Below are 18247 nucleotides of genomic sequence, written 5' to 3' on the forward strand. Positions count from 1 at the left end.
TTTTCATACAAGGATCCTCTCTCGGATTTCATGGCCTCCAGACATTTGCTGTAATCCGAGCCCACCATCGCTTCTACATAGCTCGTAGGTTCATTGTTGTTCAATAACATGACCTCCAAGACAGGGTTACCGTACCACTCTCCAGTAGTACGCGACCTTGTCGTCCTATGAGGTTTGTAGTAACTTGATTCGAAGCTTAATGATCACCATCATCAGCTTCCACTTCAATTGGTGTAGGCACAATAGGAACAACAACATGCGCCCTACTACACACTCGTTGAAGTGACGGTTCATTAACCTCATCAAGTTCCACCACCCTCCCACACAATTCTTTTGAGAGAAACCTTTCCTCGAGAAAGGACCTATTTCTAGAAACAAACACTTTCCTTCCAGATCTCAGATAGGAGATGTACCCAACTGCTTCGGATATCCTATGAAGATGCATTTATCTGCTTGGGTTCGAGCTTATCAGACTGAAGCTTTTTCACATAAGCATCGTAGCCCCAAACTTTCAAGAAATGACAACTCAGGTTTCTCCAAACTATAATTCATACTATATCATCTCAACGGAAATACGTGGTTCCCTATTTAAAGTGAATGTGGATGTCTCTAATGCATAACCCATAAACGATCGTGGTAATTTGATAAGAGACATCATAGTATGAGCTATATCCACTAGGGCGCGTCTATGACGTTCAGACACACCATCACACTGTGATGTTCTCGGTGGCATGAATTGCGAAACAACTTCCACATTGTCTTAACTGTGTACCAAAACTCGCAACTCAGATATTCATCTCTATGATCATATCGTAGACAGTTTATCCTCTTTTCACGACGATCTTCACTCGGAAATAGCTTTGAACTTTTCAATATTTCAGACTTGTGCTTCATCAAGTAAATACTCATGTATCTACTCAAATCATCAGCGAAGTAAGAACATAACGATATCCACTATGTGCCTCAGCACTTATTGGACTGCATACATAAAAAATGTATTACTTCCAACAACTTACTTTCTTGTTCCATCTCACTAGAAAACAAGGCCTTTAGTCATCTTGCCCATGTGGTATGATTTGCATGTCTCAAGTGATTCAAAATCAAGTGAGTTCAAATGATCCATCTTCATGGAGTTTCTTCATGCATTTATACCAACAGGTATCGTTTTCATGTCCCAAACGTTTCAAAAATGAGTGACTACAAATATCCATCAGCATGGAGCTTCTTTATGCATTTTACACCAACATAACTCAAGTGGCAGTGCCACAACCAAGTGGTACTATTATTATTACTTTTATCTTTTGGGACAATTATTATGAACATGTGTATCACTACGATCGAGATTCAAAAACCATTGAAGGTAATTATTCAAGCAAATAGAATAACCATTATTCTCTTTAAATGAATAATCGTATTGCAATAAACATGATCCAATCATGTTCATGCTCAACGCAAACACCAAATAACAATTATTTAGGTTTAACACCAATCCCGATGGTAGAGGGAGTGTGCGATGTTCGATCACATCAACCTTGGAAACACTTCCAACACATATCGTCACCTCGCCTTTATCTAGTCTCTGTTTATTCCGTAGCTTTTATTTCGAGTTACTAACACTTAGCAACTGGACCGGTATCTAATACCCTCGTGCTACTAGGTGTACTAGCAAAGTACACATCAATATCATGTATATCAAATATACTTTTGTCGACTTCGCCAGCCTTCTCATCTACCAAGTATCTAGGTTAGTTCCGCCTCAGTGACCGTTCCCCTCATAACAGAAGCACTTAGTCTCGGGTTTGGGTTCAACCTTGGGTTTCTTCATTAGAGTAGCAACTGGTTTGCCATTTCATGAACTATCCCTTCTAGCCCTTGCCCTTCTTGAAACTAGTGGTTTTACTAACCATCAACAATTGATGCTCCTACTTGATTTCTACTTTGGCGATGTCAAACATTGTGAATCATTCAAGGATTATCATATCTATCCTTGATATGTTATAGTTCATCACGAAGCTCCAGTAGCTTTCCGGCAGTGACTTTGGAGAACCATCACTATCTCATCTGGAAGATTAACTCCCACTTGATTCAAGCGACTGTTGCACTCAGATAATCTGAGCACATGCTCAACGATTGAGCTTTTCTCCTTTACTTTGTAGACAAATAATCTTGTTGGAGGTCTCATACCTCTTAACAAGGGCATGAGCATGAATTCCAAATTTCATCTCTTGGAACATCTCTTATTTCCGTGACATTCAGAACGTCTTTGGCGCCTTGTTTCTAAGTTGTTAAGTATTACGCACTGACCTATCATGTAGTCATCAAAAAACGTGTATGTCAGATGTTCACAACATCTACAGACGATGCTCGAGGTGCAGCACACCGAGTGGTGCATTAAGGACATAAGCCTTCTACACACAGCAATGAGGACAATCCTCAGTTTACGGACTCAGTCCGCAAAGTTGCTACTATCATCTTTCAACTAAATTTCTCTAGGAACATATCAAAAACCGTAGACCTACAGCGCAAGCTACAACATAATTCGCAAAGACCTTTTGACTATGTTAATGATAATTAGTTCAATTAATCATATTACTTAAGAACTCCCACTCAAAATATACATCCCTCTAGTCATTTGAGTGGCGCATGATCCAAATCCACTAACTCATGTCCGATCATCACGTGAGTGAGTATAGTTTCAGTGGTAAACATATCTATGCTAATCATAGCAACTATATGATTCATGCTCGACCTTTCGGTCTCTTGTGTTCCAAGGCCATGTCTGCACATGCTAGGCTCGTCAATTTTAACCCGAGTGTTCCGCGTGTGAAACTGTTTTGCACCCGTTGTATGTGAACGTTGTGTCTACCACACCCGATCATCACGTGGTGTCTCGAAACGACGAACTGTCGCAATGTTGCACAATCGGGGAAAACACAATTTTATTCTGAAATTTAAGTGAGGGATCACCTTATAATGCTACCGTCGTTCTAAGCAAGATAAGGTGCATAAAAGGATTAACATCACATGCAATTCATAAGTGACATGATATGGCCATGATCTTGTGCTTCTCGATCTCCATCAACAAAGCACCGGCATGATATTCTTGTCACCGGTGCCACACCATGATCTCCATCATCGCGCCGGCATTGAGGTTGTCAAGCTATCTATGCTATTACTACTAAAGCTACAACCTAGCAATATAGTAAACGCATCTGCAAACACAAACGTTAGTTTAAAGACAACCCTATGGCTCCTGTCGGTTGCCGTAGCATCGACGTGCAAGTCAATATTAACTATTACAACATGATCATCTCATACATCCAATATATCACATCATGTCTTTCGCCATATCACATCACAAGCATACCCTGGAAAAACAAGTTAGGCGTCCTATAATTTGGTGTTGCATGTTTTACGTGGCTGCTATGGGTATCTAGTATGATCGCCTCTTACTTAAGCAAAAACCACAACGGAGATGTGCAAATTGCTATTTTACCTCTCTCCAAGGACTGCCTTGGTCAAATCCAATTCAACTAAAGTTGAAGAAACCGACACCCGCCATTCATCTTTATGCAACGAGTTGCATGTGGATCGATGAAACCAGTCTCTCGTAAGCGTAGGAGTAATGTCGGTCCGGGCCGCTTCAACCCAACAATACTGCCGAATCGAGAAAACACTAAGGAGGGCAGCAAATCGAACATAAACGCCCACAAAAACTTTTGTGCTCTACTCGAGATTACATCTACGCATGAACCTAGCTCATGATGCCACTGTTGGGGAATGTTGCATGGGAAACAAAAAAATTCCTACACACACGAAGACCTATCATGGTGATGTTCATCAATGAGGGGAGATTAGATCCACATACCCTTGTAGATTGCTAAGAGGGAAGTGTTAAGGAACGCGGTTGATGTAGTGGTATAACTTCGTGATTCAAATCACCGTCGTCCCATGATCCATCCCACGATCCGTTCTGGTCTAGCGCCGAACGGACGTCACCTCCGTGTTCAGCACACATACAGCTCGATGACGACCTCCGCCTTCTTGATCCAGCAAGAGAGACGGGGAAGTAGATAAGTTCTCCAGCATTGTGACGGCGCGTCGGTGTTGGTGATGATCTACTCCTGTAGGGCTCCGCCCGAGCTCCGCAGAAATCCGATCTAGAGGAAGAACTACGTCGTATAGGTTTGAGTTGCACGTGGCAAAGTTGTGTCTCAAAAGCCCTAAAACCACCAACATATATAGGAGGAGGGGAGGGGCTATCCTTGGGGCTCAAGGTATCCCCAAGGGCGCCGGCCGAAGGGAGGAGGTGGACTCCCACCCCAATTCGGGTTGGGGGAAGGAGTCCACTCCTTCCTTACCACCTCCCTCTTTCCTTTTTTTCTTTCCTTTGGTATTTTCTCCTTGTGGCGCCATAGCCCACTTGGGCTGGCCTGACCAGCCCACTAAGGGCTGGTGCGCCACCCTAGGGCTACTCGGCTCACTCTCGGGTGGGTGGGCCCCTCTCGGTGAATACCCGGAATCCATTCGTCACTCCTCGTATACTGCCGGTAGTACCCGAAATCTTTCCAGTCACCAAATGAAACCATCCTATATATCAATCTTCGTTGCTGGACCATTCCGGGAACCCTCATTACGTCCATGATCTCATCCGGGACTCCGAACAACCTTCCGTCACCAACACATATAACTCAACTATACTAAAACATCATCGAACCTTAAGTGTGCAGACCCTGCGGGTTCGAGAACTATGTGGACATGACACGAGACACTCTTCGGTCAATATCCAATAGCGGGACCTGGATGTCCACATTGAATCCTACATATTCTACGAAGATCTTATCGGTTGAACCTCTGTGCCAAGGATTCATATAATCCCGTATACTTTTCCCTTTGTCCTTTGGTATGTTACTTGCCCGAGATTCGATTGTAGGTATCTCTATACCTAGTTCCATCTCGTTATCGGCAAGTCTCTTTAATTGTTACGTAGTACAAGATCCCGTAACTAACTCTTTAGTCACATTGCTTGCAAGGCTTATTGTGATGATGTATTACCGAGTGGGCCCTGAGATACCTCTCCGTCACACGGAGTGAAAAATCCTAGTCTTGATCCATGCCAACCCAACAGACACCTTTGAAGATACTTGTACAACATATTTATAGTCACCAAGTTACGTTGCGGCGTTTGATAACCCACAAGGTATTCCTCCGGTGTCCGGGAGTTGCATGATCTCATGGTCATAGGCACAGATACATTGACATGCAGAAAACAGTAACAATAAACTGACACGATCATACGCTACGTTTATAGTTTGGGTCTTGTCCATCACATCATTCTGCCAATGATGTGATCCCGTTATCAAGTGACAACACTTGTCTATGGTTAGGAAACCTTAACCATCTTTTGATCAACGAGATAGTCAACTAGAGGCTCACTAGGGACAGTGTGTTGTCTATGTATCCACACATGTATTTGAGTTTCCAATAAATACAATTCTAGCATGGATAATAAACGATTATTTTGAACAAGGAAATATAGTAACAACTAATTTATTATTTCCTCTAGGGCATCTTTCCAACAAATTCTTATTCTTGTTTCATAGTGATTTCAATTCTTCTTCGGGAGTGGCTCGTGATATCAATTATTTTCCCAACTGCACCATATTTTCTTTTCCTTTATCCTTTGAGGTGGTGTTATACGTTCTTGTAAGTGGAAGAGTCTCAAAGAGAATTTGATTCAAGAATTAATATGTAAACCCACCAAATCCTTGATCATGAGTTATGTTGACCCATGGTTTCTTCATTGAGTTAGCTTGGTTTAGATTTCATCTAAAGCTTTCCTAAGGATTGTTTCTATTATGGTGATTATCATTGATCCAAGTTCTCAATATATCCTCTTGGTGTAAGATGTTTTTCCTTTCTTCTTGCTTCCAGGTTATCATTGTTTTCGCTAGTGGCGGGTTGTCACCTCATTATTTTGAAATGGTTTCCATAATCCCACAACAAGCTTGTTCTTTCATTGTTGGTTTTTGAACAACCCCATTCAATTCTTCTTGTCAGGGTGCTCTTCTAGTTCAATTGTGGTAGATTGTGTCATTTCCTTCTCCATTCTTTTCTTTCCAATGCTCAAGTTTCTAATCTATTGTTCGGAGATGTTGTGATGTTGCTCTTTTTATATCTATCATCTCGGGTTGTCAACATCATGTCCTTTCCTTGCTTATCAATTTAGTTGGTTTGTTATGAATCTTGTCAACATCTTTCCATCTTCTCAATTTTTGTCCTATTTTTTCTACCGAAGTGCTGTCAAAATTTCCTCTGAATTCTTTGCTTATTTCTGTTGTCATTCTTCACCTTTTTGCAACATTCAAGGATCGTTGGTTTCACTCGTTTGTCAAAGAAGCGACTAAGTTTTACCTCTTGCTCTTTCTCTTCCTCTTCCTCTTTCATTCTTAGATCTCGGAGCGAGATCTCTTGTTAGTGTAGGAGAGTTGTGACAGCATGATACCGATGCTCCAGAAGATTCCCCTTTTATTCTATTGTCGTTGTGCTATTTATTTGTTTGTTGCATTCACCATATCATCATGCCATCATGTCATTAAATTTTCTACAACTCAATAAATTAATTGCATGGATCTTCGATCAATTTAAATTGAGGGATTCATGTGATGATTCTCTTTACAACATATCCTCCCAATATTTTAGGGAGCTACTCTAAAATATCCCAATTCGCTCATGTCTCCCGATCTCTCCCTCTCGTCCCCTCCAGTGCAACCACGGGAGCGCTCGAGCCATGGTGCTCCTCCGTTGTCCCAGCGAGGCTCCGCCTCCACGCCACTCGTGCTCGGCAAGCCCTCTCGGCCCCTTCTCCCTCCCGTGCCCATCCTCCTCGATCCCGTCTCCCTCACTCCGCTGCATCCAGCGCCAGCGACTGGAGCCGCGTAGCCCCGTGGCAGCCACAGTGGTCGCCCCGCCTGCGCGAGCCCCCGGACCACGTTCAACCTTGCATCTGCGCTCACCTCAGCCGGCCAGCATGGCACTGTCTCTGGAGTGCTCTCCGTCGCGCCTCACGCAGTGTGCCTCACCAGAGTTGCGAGCAGACGCGCCGCCATTATTCGACGTCCTCTTCCCTCGGCCTCGTCCTCGCCTTGCCAGCTCCCTGCAAGCGCCGCCTCGCGCGACACCAACCAGCACCACACCCTGCCTCGGTTCCTCCATGCCTCTCTCCTACGCCAGCTCGAGGAGGTCACCGCGGATCTGGCCCCATCGTTTCCTTGTCCAGCTCGTCCCGGGCTAGACCCATTCCAAGCGCCTCCTCGCCCGGATCCGTCAGTTCCGTAGCTCCCCTCGCCTCAATTCACGCCAACCCCGACCCCAGCCCCACAACTGCAACCCCATGTTCCCAGCTACGAGGACAAAGCAAGCTCTGTTTCTTTGTTTTGTTCTGTCAGCGAGAGGTTTAGTTAGCACGCCAGGAACACAGGGACTTGGCTGCTTTCGGGTGAAGCTGGTTCCTTTTAGCCAATTGAGCATGTCGCCTGGGGATATGCTTTAGAATTGAGATATTGTTAGTGTTGTTTATTTTTGTCACCACTACACCGAGTTCCTCAGGGACCACCAAGACCACGTGTACCACTACCATCGTCGAAGATCCATGTACCACTACGTCCAGTGTACGACTACAGTCGAGAAGATCGCGAGTTCCACTACGTCCATGACGTCCATGACGACTCATGTACAACTACAACGCAACGACTCGAACTGCTGTGAGATAATCGCTTCAAAGGTATAACCGTTGGAACGATGTCCGTGGACCGAGTGCATGTGATGTATGAGATGAACCTTATGTTTGCACTATTTATGTTGCTCGCTGCATGTTGTCCCTCTTTTCGTGCCCCGACACATGGGAACCCGGTAACCGGGATCACCCCATCATTCTTGGCCTGACACGCTCGCGCTCCGTATTCGTGGGCACTGGTATCTCCTCGACTTAACTGGATCGGAACGTTGTCGTGGCATCGTTTTCAATTTGCCGCCATGGCGACACATGCTTCTTCTCCTCTTGTCGTGTTTCTTAAACATTGCATGCATGTCGCATTCATGGCATAACATCATGTGTTGCACGTATCTCTTAACTGTAGCCCCGTTCAATGTTCTTTGGTGTTAGCCGACTAGTATGTCGTGTAGAATCACATGCTTCTCCTCTTGCCATGTTTAAACAACATTTAATATTGCCGTGTAAATAAATGGGAGTGAACTAAATAAGTAAATGTGGAGTTCCATCAATATGCAACTCGTTGCATATTGAGCTTCACTTAATGTGTACCATTTGACTATTGTGAATTGCCATGCCCTGCCTTTCATATTTGAAACTGATCATGCACCATATTAGGAGGTGCATCATATCGTGCTTTTGTGATGGTGTTGCCGTGTGCTGATTCTTGTTTCTGGTTTGCTTTGTCTCGATAGAGTTCCGCAAGTGTGTCAAAATGTGAGGATACGTTCGACTACGTCGGTTCGTCTGCTTCACGGAGTCGTTCTTCTTCCAGGCGGGATCTCAGGCAAGATGGCCATTTCCCTAGATACCATTACTATCAATGACATGCTAGTTGTCTCGTTTCTTCCGTTATGTCTCATTTCCTACCACCTGCTAAATGTCAGCCTCTCAACATTGCCATGAAACCTTCAACCTTTCTACAACCTAGCAAACCACTGATTGGCTATGTTACCGCTTGCTTAACCATGTGTTAGCCTTGCTACTTGGAGGTGCAGTTGCTTCCATGTGATAACATGGGTTCCTTGTTATATCATCATATTAATTGCTATTCAATTTAATGGACCTATATACGTGATAAAAGGTGGAAGGCTCAGCTTTCTAGCCTGGTGTTCTGTTCCATGTTTGCCGCCTTAGTTGCGGCTACCGGTGTTATATTCCATAATTGAGCGCTCCTAATACAATCGGGGTTGTTACAGGGACCCTCTTGATAATTTATTTTAGATTAAGACTGGTCTGGCAAGGCCCAACTTTGGTACTACATTTGCCTAATAACTAATGAACCACATAGGGAGTAATTAACCCGTGGAAAGTTAATCAACCTCCGAGCCATTGCTCCGCATGAGTGTTGGTCCAACCTGTCAACCGCCGGTGGCTACCAGGGATAACTCTGTGATTGGCCTACCGAAAGTTTGGACAATCTGTCATGTCCTGAGAACGACATACCCGGCTCCTACCGGGATCGTCGGCACGTCGGGCGGCCTTGCTAGATTAGTTTTACCTTCTACAAAATATCTTGTACATCGGGATTCCGGTGATGCTTTGGGTAATCTCACAGTTGAGGTTTTCCATTAAGGAGTCCAAAGAGATCGGGAGTTTCGTGATCAAGGATTTCTATGCGGCTTGTGGTAAATTGTGATGGACTACTTAGAGCGCCCCTGCAGGGTTAAATCTTTCGGAAAGCCGTGCCTGCGGTTATGTGGCAATGTGGAAACTTTCTTTAACATCCTGTTCTAAATAACTTGAAGTTAACTTAATTAAAACTTGCCTACTGAGTGCATAACCGTGATTGTCTCTTTCGTGAGCTCCTTCTCCGATTGAGCACACGGTGGGGTTATGTCTGGCATAAGTAGGTGTCCAGGATCATTCATTTTATCATTACTAGTTCACGCCCGTTATGCATAGATCATCCCCCTCTTATTCTTGTACTCGTAAGTTAGCCACCCCAAATAAATGCTTAGTCACATGCTGCAGCCTCACAACTTAACCATACCTCACCCATTAAGCTTTTCTAGTCTTGATACCTTTGGAAATGAGATTGCTGAGTCCCTGTGGCTCACAGATTACTACAACACCAGTTGCAGGTACAGGTAAAGCGTTACTTGACGCGAGCGCGTTGAATGTTCATTTGGAGTTTCTTCTTCTTCTTCATCGTCGATCTAGGATGGGTTCTAGGCCAGCAGCCTGGGATACCAAGGATGGACGTCGTTCTTTTATTGTTTGTTTTTCGTCCGTAGTCGGACCCTGCTCTTCTTGATGATTGTACATATTGTATTGATGTGACTCTGATGTAGCTTGTGGCGAGTGTAAGCCAAGTCTTTATACTCATATTTTCAGTACATGTACTTGTAACGATATCCATTCTTGTGAAACGACGAGATGCGTTTCTATCCCTGTCGAGGCCCTCGCGCCAAAATAAGGATAGAACCGCATCTTGGGCATTACAACATACCCCTAGCCTCGAGGGTGGCCTACTTCCTCCTCATCATGGTGGCCGCCGGGATGATAAAGATGGCCTCAGGTGATGATTTCACCCTCCGACAGGGTGCCAGAACAGGCTCTAGATTGGTTATTAGAGGATACCGAGGTGTGCGGCAGTGGAGTCCAAGTTCGCGGTTAACTTTAGGAGGTTTCTGAATATATATGATTTTTCAATGTTGGAATCACGTGGAGATGGGCCTTAGGGGCCCCACACAACATCAAGGCACACCCCACCGGGGGGACGTGCGATGGTGTTGTATGGGCACCCTAGGCATCTTCTGGTCCTTCCTCGAAGCTTCCTGGGGCTCTTTCCTTATATAAAAAAATCATCAAAAGTTTCATTGCATTTGGATAACTTTTATTTCTGCACAAAAAACAACACCACAGTAGTAAAACAACATTAGCTCGGGTTAGTTCTAACCAAATCATACCAAAACCATATAGAATTGTGATAAACATGGCATGAATACTTCATAAATTATAGATACGTTGGAGACGTATCATGGCTCCGAACTTTCTTGATCTTCACTTCAAATTGATTCTGAGCTTTACGAGCAGAGTTCTTGAAGATCTTTTGTACGTGTGACTTATTATCAAGAAAGAATACCCACGAAAATCTGGAAAAATCGTGAACAATGACTAAACCATAAGAATTTCAACCGAGGTTCTTGTAAGCATTATGACCAAAGAGATCCATGTGAAGCAGCTCGAGTGGCCTTCTTGTAGTCACGATGTTCCTCATGGGATGACTTCCACCAACTTGCTTTCGTGCTTGACAAGCACTACAAAGTATATCTTTTTCAAAGATAACATATCTAACAACAAGAATATGATCACCTTTGATAAGCTTGTCAAGGTTACGTGATACGTCTCCAATGTATCTATAATTTTTGATGGTTTCATGCTATTATCTTGTCAAACTTTGGATGATTTGTATGCCTTTTATATATTTTTGGGACTAACTTATTAACTCAGTGCCAAGTGCCAGTTCCTGTTTTTTCCATGTTTTTGACCCCTTTGAGAGGAGGATTTTAAACGGAGTCCAAACGAAACAAAACTGCCAAAAAGATTTTTTCCGAAACAGAAAAAGATTGGGAATCGTGAGAATCAGGGCAGGAGGTCACCAGGGACCCCACAAGCCCCCTAGCCGCGGCCAGGGGGCCCGCGCCTCCCAGGCTTGTGGGCTCCCCGGGCCTCCTCTGCCCTAGGACTTTCTCTTATAAATTCCCTAAAATCCCAGAAAAAATCAGGAGATCATTGAAAGTACTTTTCCGCCGCCGCAGGCTTCTGTCTCCGCAAGATCCCATCTGGGGCACGTTCTGGTGCCCTGTCGGAGGGGGGATTCGGATACGGAGGGTTTCTTCATCAACACCATGACCTCTCCGATGATGCGTGACTTGTTCACCATAGACCTACGGGTCAATAGCTAGTAGCTAGATGACTTTTTCTCTCTCTTTGATCTTCAATACAAAGTTCTGCATGATCTTCATGGAGATCTATCCGATGTAATCTTCTTTTGTGGTGTGTTTGTCGAGATCCGATGAATTGTGGATTTATGATCGGATTATCTATGTATCTTATTTGAGCTTCTTCTGATCTCTCGTATGCATGATTTCATATTCTTGTAATTCTCTTCGAGTTGTAGGTTTTGTTTGGCCAACTAGATCTATGATTCTTGCAATGGGAGAAGTGCTTGGTTTTGGGTTCATACCGTGCGGTGACCTCACCCAGTGACAGAAGGGGTATCGAGGCACGAATCATGTTGTTGCCATCAAGGGTAAAAAGATGGGGTTTTCATCATTGGTTTGAGATTATCCCTCTACATCATGTCATCTTGCTTAAGGCGTTACTCTGTTCGTCATGAACTCAATACACTAGATGCATGCTGGATAGCAGTCGATGTGTGGAGTAATACTAGTAGATGCAGAAAGTATCGGTCTACTTGTCTCGGACGTGATGCCTATATGTATGATCATTGCCTTAGATATCGTCATGATTTTGCGCGGTTCTGTCAATTGCTCGATGGTAATTTGTTCACCCACCGTAATATTTGCTATTTTGAGAGAAGCCTCTAGTGAACACTATGGCCCCCGGGTCTACTCCACACCATATTTTCAGCCTTACTATTTTACTTCGTTGCAATTTTCTCCTTCAGATGTCACTTTGCAATCAATATTGAAGGGTTTGACAACCCCTTTATAGCGTTGGGTGCAAGCTCTTTTGTGTTTGTGCGGGTACTCTGGACTTGACGAGATTCTCCTACTGGATTGATACCTTGGTTCTCAAACTGAGGGAAATACATACTGCTCCTGTGCTGCATCGCCCTTTCCTCTTCAAGGGAAAAACCAACGCAAGCTCAAGAGACGACAGAAGATCTCTGTCGCCGTAAAATTACGCATAACAACATGTCCTATCCTTCTATGCCATAACCGACCTTGATGTAAGACATGTACGAGGTTACGGGACCCACACAATATCAAGCCTGTCAAGAAGATTTTGCAATAAGACATGTACAGGGTTTGGATTTTTTAGTGAAATCGACAATGTATAGATCACCTTTACGAAAGCCAGTAAAGACCATGTTATGATTGTCGCTACGAAACACTTGCCAGTCAACTTTTGTAAATAACACATTGAAACCGAAGTCTACTAGTGTAGATATGGAAAGAAGATTGTAGCCAAGCGATTCAACAAGCATGACATTTTGAATGGATCTATCATGAGATATGGCCACCTTACCAAGACCAAGTACCTTACCCTTGGAGTTATCTCCAAAATTCACATACCTTCGAGGACCACATTTTGGCGTGATCTCATGGAACATGTCTTTATCTCTGGTCATGTGATTGTTGCATCCATTGTTGAGTACCCACTCTTTTACTCCGTCCATGTAGTCTCTAAGGTTCGCCATAAAACTAAGGTTACTCATGGTTTTCTCATACTCGATGACAAATTCCTCATCTTCATCATATTAGCCATGCTCCACATTGTCATCGTCGTACGAAATATACTCGTCATAAGAATCAAGAATTTCATCAAATTTTGACTATGACAATGTACATGTTTGTGCATGCGAATGGCTTCAACAATGACATTCTTAATGGTAATGACATCTCCTTTAGCACGTATGAGGTCACAAATCTCAAATAGACATTAATCAAAATTAGGATCATTTGGCTTCATTTTGTTAAAGGCAATGCATTTATGGAAAATGATATCAAGATTTTTCAAGGATAGTCGGGATATCTTTTCTCCAAGTTTTTCCACAAAGTATGAGCACACTTGTAGGAATCGGGGATCTGCAGACCCAGAAAGATTCGAACTCTCGGGTGCGCTCGCTCTCCAACCATGTTCTACCTCTCAGTTGTGTTGCGACTCTCCGATGGCTCGATCTAAGGAAAGCAAACAAGAACACGCGAGCAATTTACACAAGTTCAGGCCACCTTGCGGTGTAAAACCCTACTCCTACTTGTATGGATTGCTTGAGGTGGTAGTCGAGTACAAAGGCAGGTACTTGCCCTAGTGGAGCTAATGGGGATCGAATGCACCCCCCCCTACACAGGTCAAGCCTCTATTTTATACTAGCCTTGGTCCTCTTCCCCGAAAACACATTCGGCGGGAAGGGTCATGTAACGCCCAAGATGTGGTCCTATCCTTATTTTGGCACGGGGGCCTCGACAGGGATAGAAGCGCATCTCGTCGTTTTGCAAGAATCGATATTGTTACAAGTACATGTACGGAAGAGATTACTATATGGAATTGGATTACACTCGCCAGAAGATACATCAAGATCACATCAATACAAAAATATACAGTCACCATGTAGAAGAGGAGAGTCCGTCTACGGATGAAAACAAACGATAAAATAACGACGTCCATCCTTGCTATCCCACGCTGCCGGCTTGGAACCCATCCTAGATCGAAGAAGAAGAAGAAGAAGAAGAAGAAGAAGAAGAAACACCAAATAGAACAATCATCACGCTCACGTTAAAGTATTGCTTTACCTCTACCCGCAACTGTTGTTGTAGTAATATGTGAGCCACCGGGACTGAGCAATCTCATTTCCAAAGGTATCAAGACTATCAAAGCTTAATGGGTGAGGTATGGTTAAGTGGTGAGGCTGCAGCAAGCGACTAATCATTTATTTGAGGTGGCTAACTTATGAGTACAAGAATAAGAGGGGGTGATCTACGCATAACGGATGTGAACTAATGATGATCAAATGAATGATCCTGGACACCTACTTACGTCAGACATAGCCCCATCGTGTCCTCTTCCGGATACAGAACTCACGAGAAGAGACAATCACGGTTACGCACACAGTTTGCATATTTTAATTAAGTTTACTTCAAGTTATCTAGAACCGCATGTTAAATAAAGTTTCCAAGTTTTCCATATAACCGCGGGAGCAACTTTCCGAAAGATTTAACCCTGCAAGGGTGTTCCAATTAGTCCATCACAAACTACCACGCACTGCGTCGCAAACCTCGGTCGTAGAAAACCCGTGATCTCCTCGGATTCCAATTGGAAAACCTCAACCTCGAGATAGCCCAAAGCATCCTTGGAATCCCTCGCACAAGAAGTTCGAGAAAGGTAAAACAAATCCAGCAAGTCCGCCTGGCGTGCCGGCAATCCCGATAGGAGCCGTGTATCTCTTTCTCAGGGCACACCGGAGAAAGTAAAGGGGGTCCCCATAAAAAAACCCCAAGCATGTTACGAGCGCTCATTTATGGAACATAACACTGGTAGTTTAAACTAAGGCGGCAAAGGTGGAACAAAACACCAGGCTAGAAGGCCAAGCCTTCCACCTTTTACCAAGTATATAGGTGCATTAAATTAAATAGCAATAATATGATGATATAACAAAGGTACCCATGTTTTCACATGGAAGCAACTTCACGTGCAACTAGAAACGCTATGAGAAGGTTGAGCAAGCAGTAACATAGCCAAACAGTGGTTTGTTGGCTTGTGGAAAGACTAGAGATTTTTCATGGCAATGTTGGGAGGCTGACATTTAGGTGGTAGACAACGAGACATAGCCAAAGAAACGAGACAACTAGCATGGCAATGATAATAATGGTATCTAGGGAAATGATCATCTTGCATGTGATACCGCTTGGAAGAATAACAAAACTATGAAGCAGACGAACCGACGTAGTCTAATGGATCCTCACATTCTGACACGCTTGCGGAACTCTGTCGAGAAGAAGCAAACCAGAAAAAAGAATCAACACACGATATTCCCCGTGACACATGCATGATATGATGCACAACCAATTATGATGCATGTCCATTTCAATTATGCAAGGCATGGCATGCCAATTCACGTCAATCAAACACTACACATTAAGTGAAGCTCAATATGCAAGGAGTTGCATATTGACGGAACTCCACATTCAAATATTTAGTTCACTCTCGTTTAGGTATATGAGAAATTTAAAATGTTGTTAACCTGGCAAGAGGTGAAGCATGTGATTCTACATGGCATTCTAGTGGTTTACACATATAGACCATCTCTAATGGAGCTATGGACTACAAGATACGTGCAACACAAGATATTATGCCGTGAATGCAACATGCATGCAAATGACAACCACAACACGCTCTGTTTCCGATAACTCGATAAGATACTGGTGCAAACGAATTGGGAGTGTGAGCATATCATGCCAAAGAATGATGGGGTGATCCCTAAAATAAAAAAACAGAGACGAAAATAGGATCCAACCCGAAAATAAAAAAACCCTAAACCCTAAAAAACAGAACCGAAAATAGGGTTGCCCGGGATTCAAACCACAGACCCCTTGCTTGCAAGCTTACTGCGCTAGCCAAATCGGCCACTCACGTGTTCGTGGAATGAGCATAGTGGTAACTTTACAATAATACTAGTACATGGTAGAGTTCCAGCTATGGGAGATTGCTCACAGCGGAGAGGCGAGGAGACCAATGGCCATGGCAATGTCGTCCCTGGCTTGCCGCGGAAGCACAAGGCGTTGGGCCTTGTGCCTCGGCTGGATGGAGGCAGGCCTTGGGGCTGGGATGGATCCCAAGTGAGCTAGGCCGAGGTCAACGCAGCCACAAGAGGCGCTAGAGTTCGTCTCCTTTTAACGAGAACAGGCAGCTTCAACAATTCTTGGTGGCTGGGCCTTGGGGTCACGGAGGAGGAGCTCCTCCGCGATGTGTTGGGCAGCCGGTGATTAGCAAAATAGTGACGAGCGGAGCTCGGGGACGCCACAGCTTTCTCCTGCAGCTCCATCGAGGCGAGATGCAGAAGGGCCGACCTTGGAGTGCTGGTGCACGGGGTGAGGAGCGGAGGAAGGATGAGCCGCTCCGCTCTCCTCATGGTTTGCTGGTGCGGGGACGAAGGAGGCGCGACCCGCGGGCGGGAGCTGCTGCTAGTCCATCGGCAGCGCTCGTCGGCGGGGCTTCCGGCAGCTGGGTAAGGCGGCACTCCAGCGAGGCGAGGCAAGGGGCATCCAACAGCTGCGGTTCTGCTGGGCAGAGCAGGCCGCTCCTGGCGGTGCGTGGCTGCAGGAGCTCCAGCTCCTACGGTCGCACGGACAAAGGCGGCTGCGGTTGCCGGAGACGTATAGGATGGAGAAGCGAGGCGCTAACGAAGAAGAGGGGATTGGGGCTTGGCCATGGATTTTTGGATCGGGACGATCCCGAGGTGGGAGACACAGGGTGGCGGTGCAAGGAGGAAAACAAGTAGGGTTGTCTGCCTAGGGCTAGGGTTGATCTGTTTAAATAGGTGGGTGGGCTAAGTTTAGGTCTATCTCGACCCTATGATTTAGATCAGATGGTCGAGATAACTAAGTTAGGGAGTCCATTTGACAAACCGAAGATGTCTTGGCGTATTACGGGGTTGATCCGGAACTAACGGTTACAACCGCCGGGTTCGGGTCCGGGGGACTTTTGGGCTAGGTTGCGCATAGGGTCGGTGCAATGTGCAGAGGGGCTAGACATAGAAGAGAGGTGACAGAGGCAAAGTTGTCCCTTCCTTTCGATGAGATGGTGTTTATTGTTTTGGTGGAGTAGACTTTGACGATCCGACTACGAATGTGTGAGGATGTCGTGCCTTAGCAATTGCAAAACCAACTCCAAGAGGTTATTGACCACACCGGAACACGATCAACCTGACCACGAGGGTCTGTTTCCAGCACGCAAATGAAGAACAAGCAAGAAACTAAGATTGCAATCGGGATATTGCGAATATAAGAGGAAATCTTTATTGATGAAGCTGGGTACTGTGACACATTTGTCTGGCCGTGGAACACAAACAAAGAATGCAAAGTTGCAGCCATGGCGAACTTGTAATCTAAACAATACCCAAGTCCAAACGATGCCCTAAGGGTTGTATATATGAGGGAATAGAGAGGGAATTTCGTAACCCTTGGAGGAGGGATCCAAAAACAGCCCTAAACTCGATTTCCCCCACACATACGGACTCTAAAAATAGCCTATAATATGGTATTTCAAAATTACATGGGCCTGGCCCAAAAATAAGGTGGTCCAACAACTACAATAACCTATAGATGAAATTTATAAAGTGACGTCTTGAATATGTCGTCCAAGGTTTCATGCTCTCCTTATGGTGGCTTTAAAGTGCGAAAATCACCATTGGAAGATCCATTATTCTTTCCCGCGCGTGCACCTTCTTCTCCATGCTTGATCCCACTCCAACGGATATCCTTCTTGTCCATGCTAGATCCTTCATTCGTAAGTACAACAAAAGTATCTAACTTAGGCAGCATCATATGTTCATGAACATTATAAGTATTTCCAACAAATGAAAGTACCTGGTAATTCAATTGGCGTGCACGAGATCTAGTAACTAGTCCAATATGTATTGCAACTGGGGTTGTGGTGTAACAATGGTTTTGATGTCCACATCACCCTCCCCTTCTTGAACTTAAGTTGTCCTCGACGGAAGCTCATCTTCCTCACCCAAATATGGCTTCAAGTCTGCAATGTTAAATGTGGGACTAACACCAAAAT

The sequence above is a fragment of the Hordeum vulgare genome, chromosome 5H (assembly GCF_904849725.1).
Source record: "Hordeum vulgare subsp. vulgare chromosome 5H, MorexV3_pseudomolecules_assembly, whole genome shotgun sequence".
In the NCBI taxonomy this organism is placed as follows: domain Eukaryota; kingdom Viridiplantae; phylum Streptophyta; class Magnoliopsida; order Poales; family Poaceae; genus Hordeum; species Hordeum vulgare.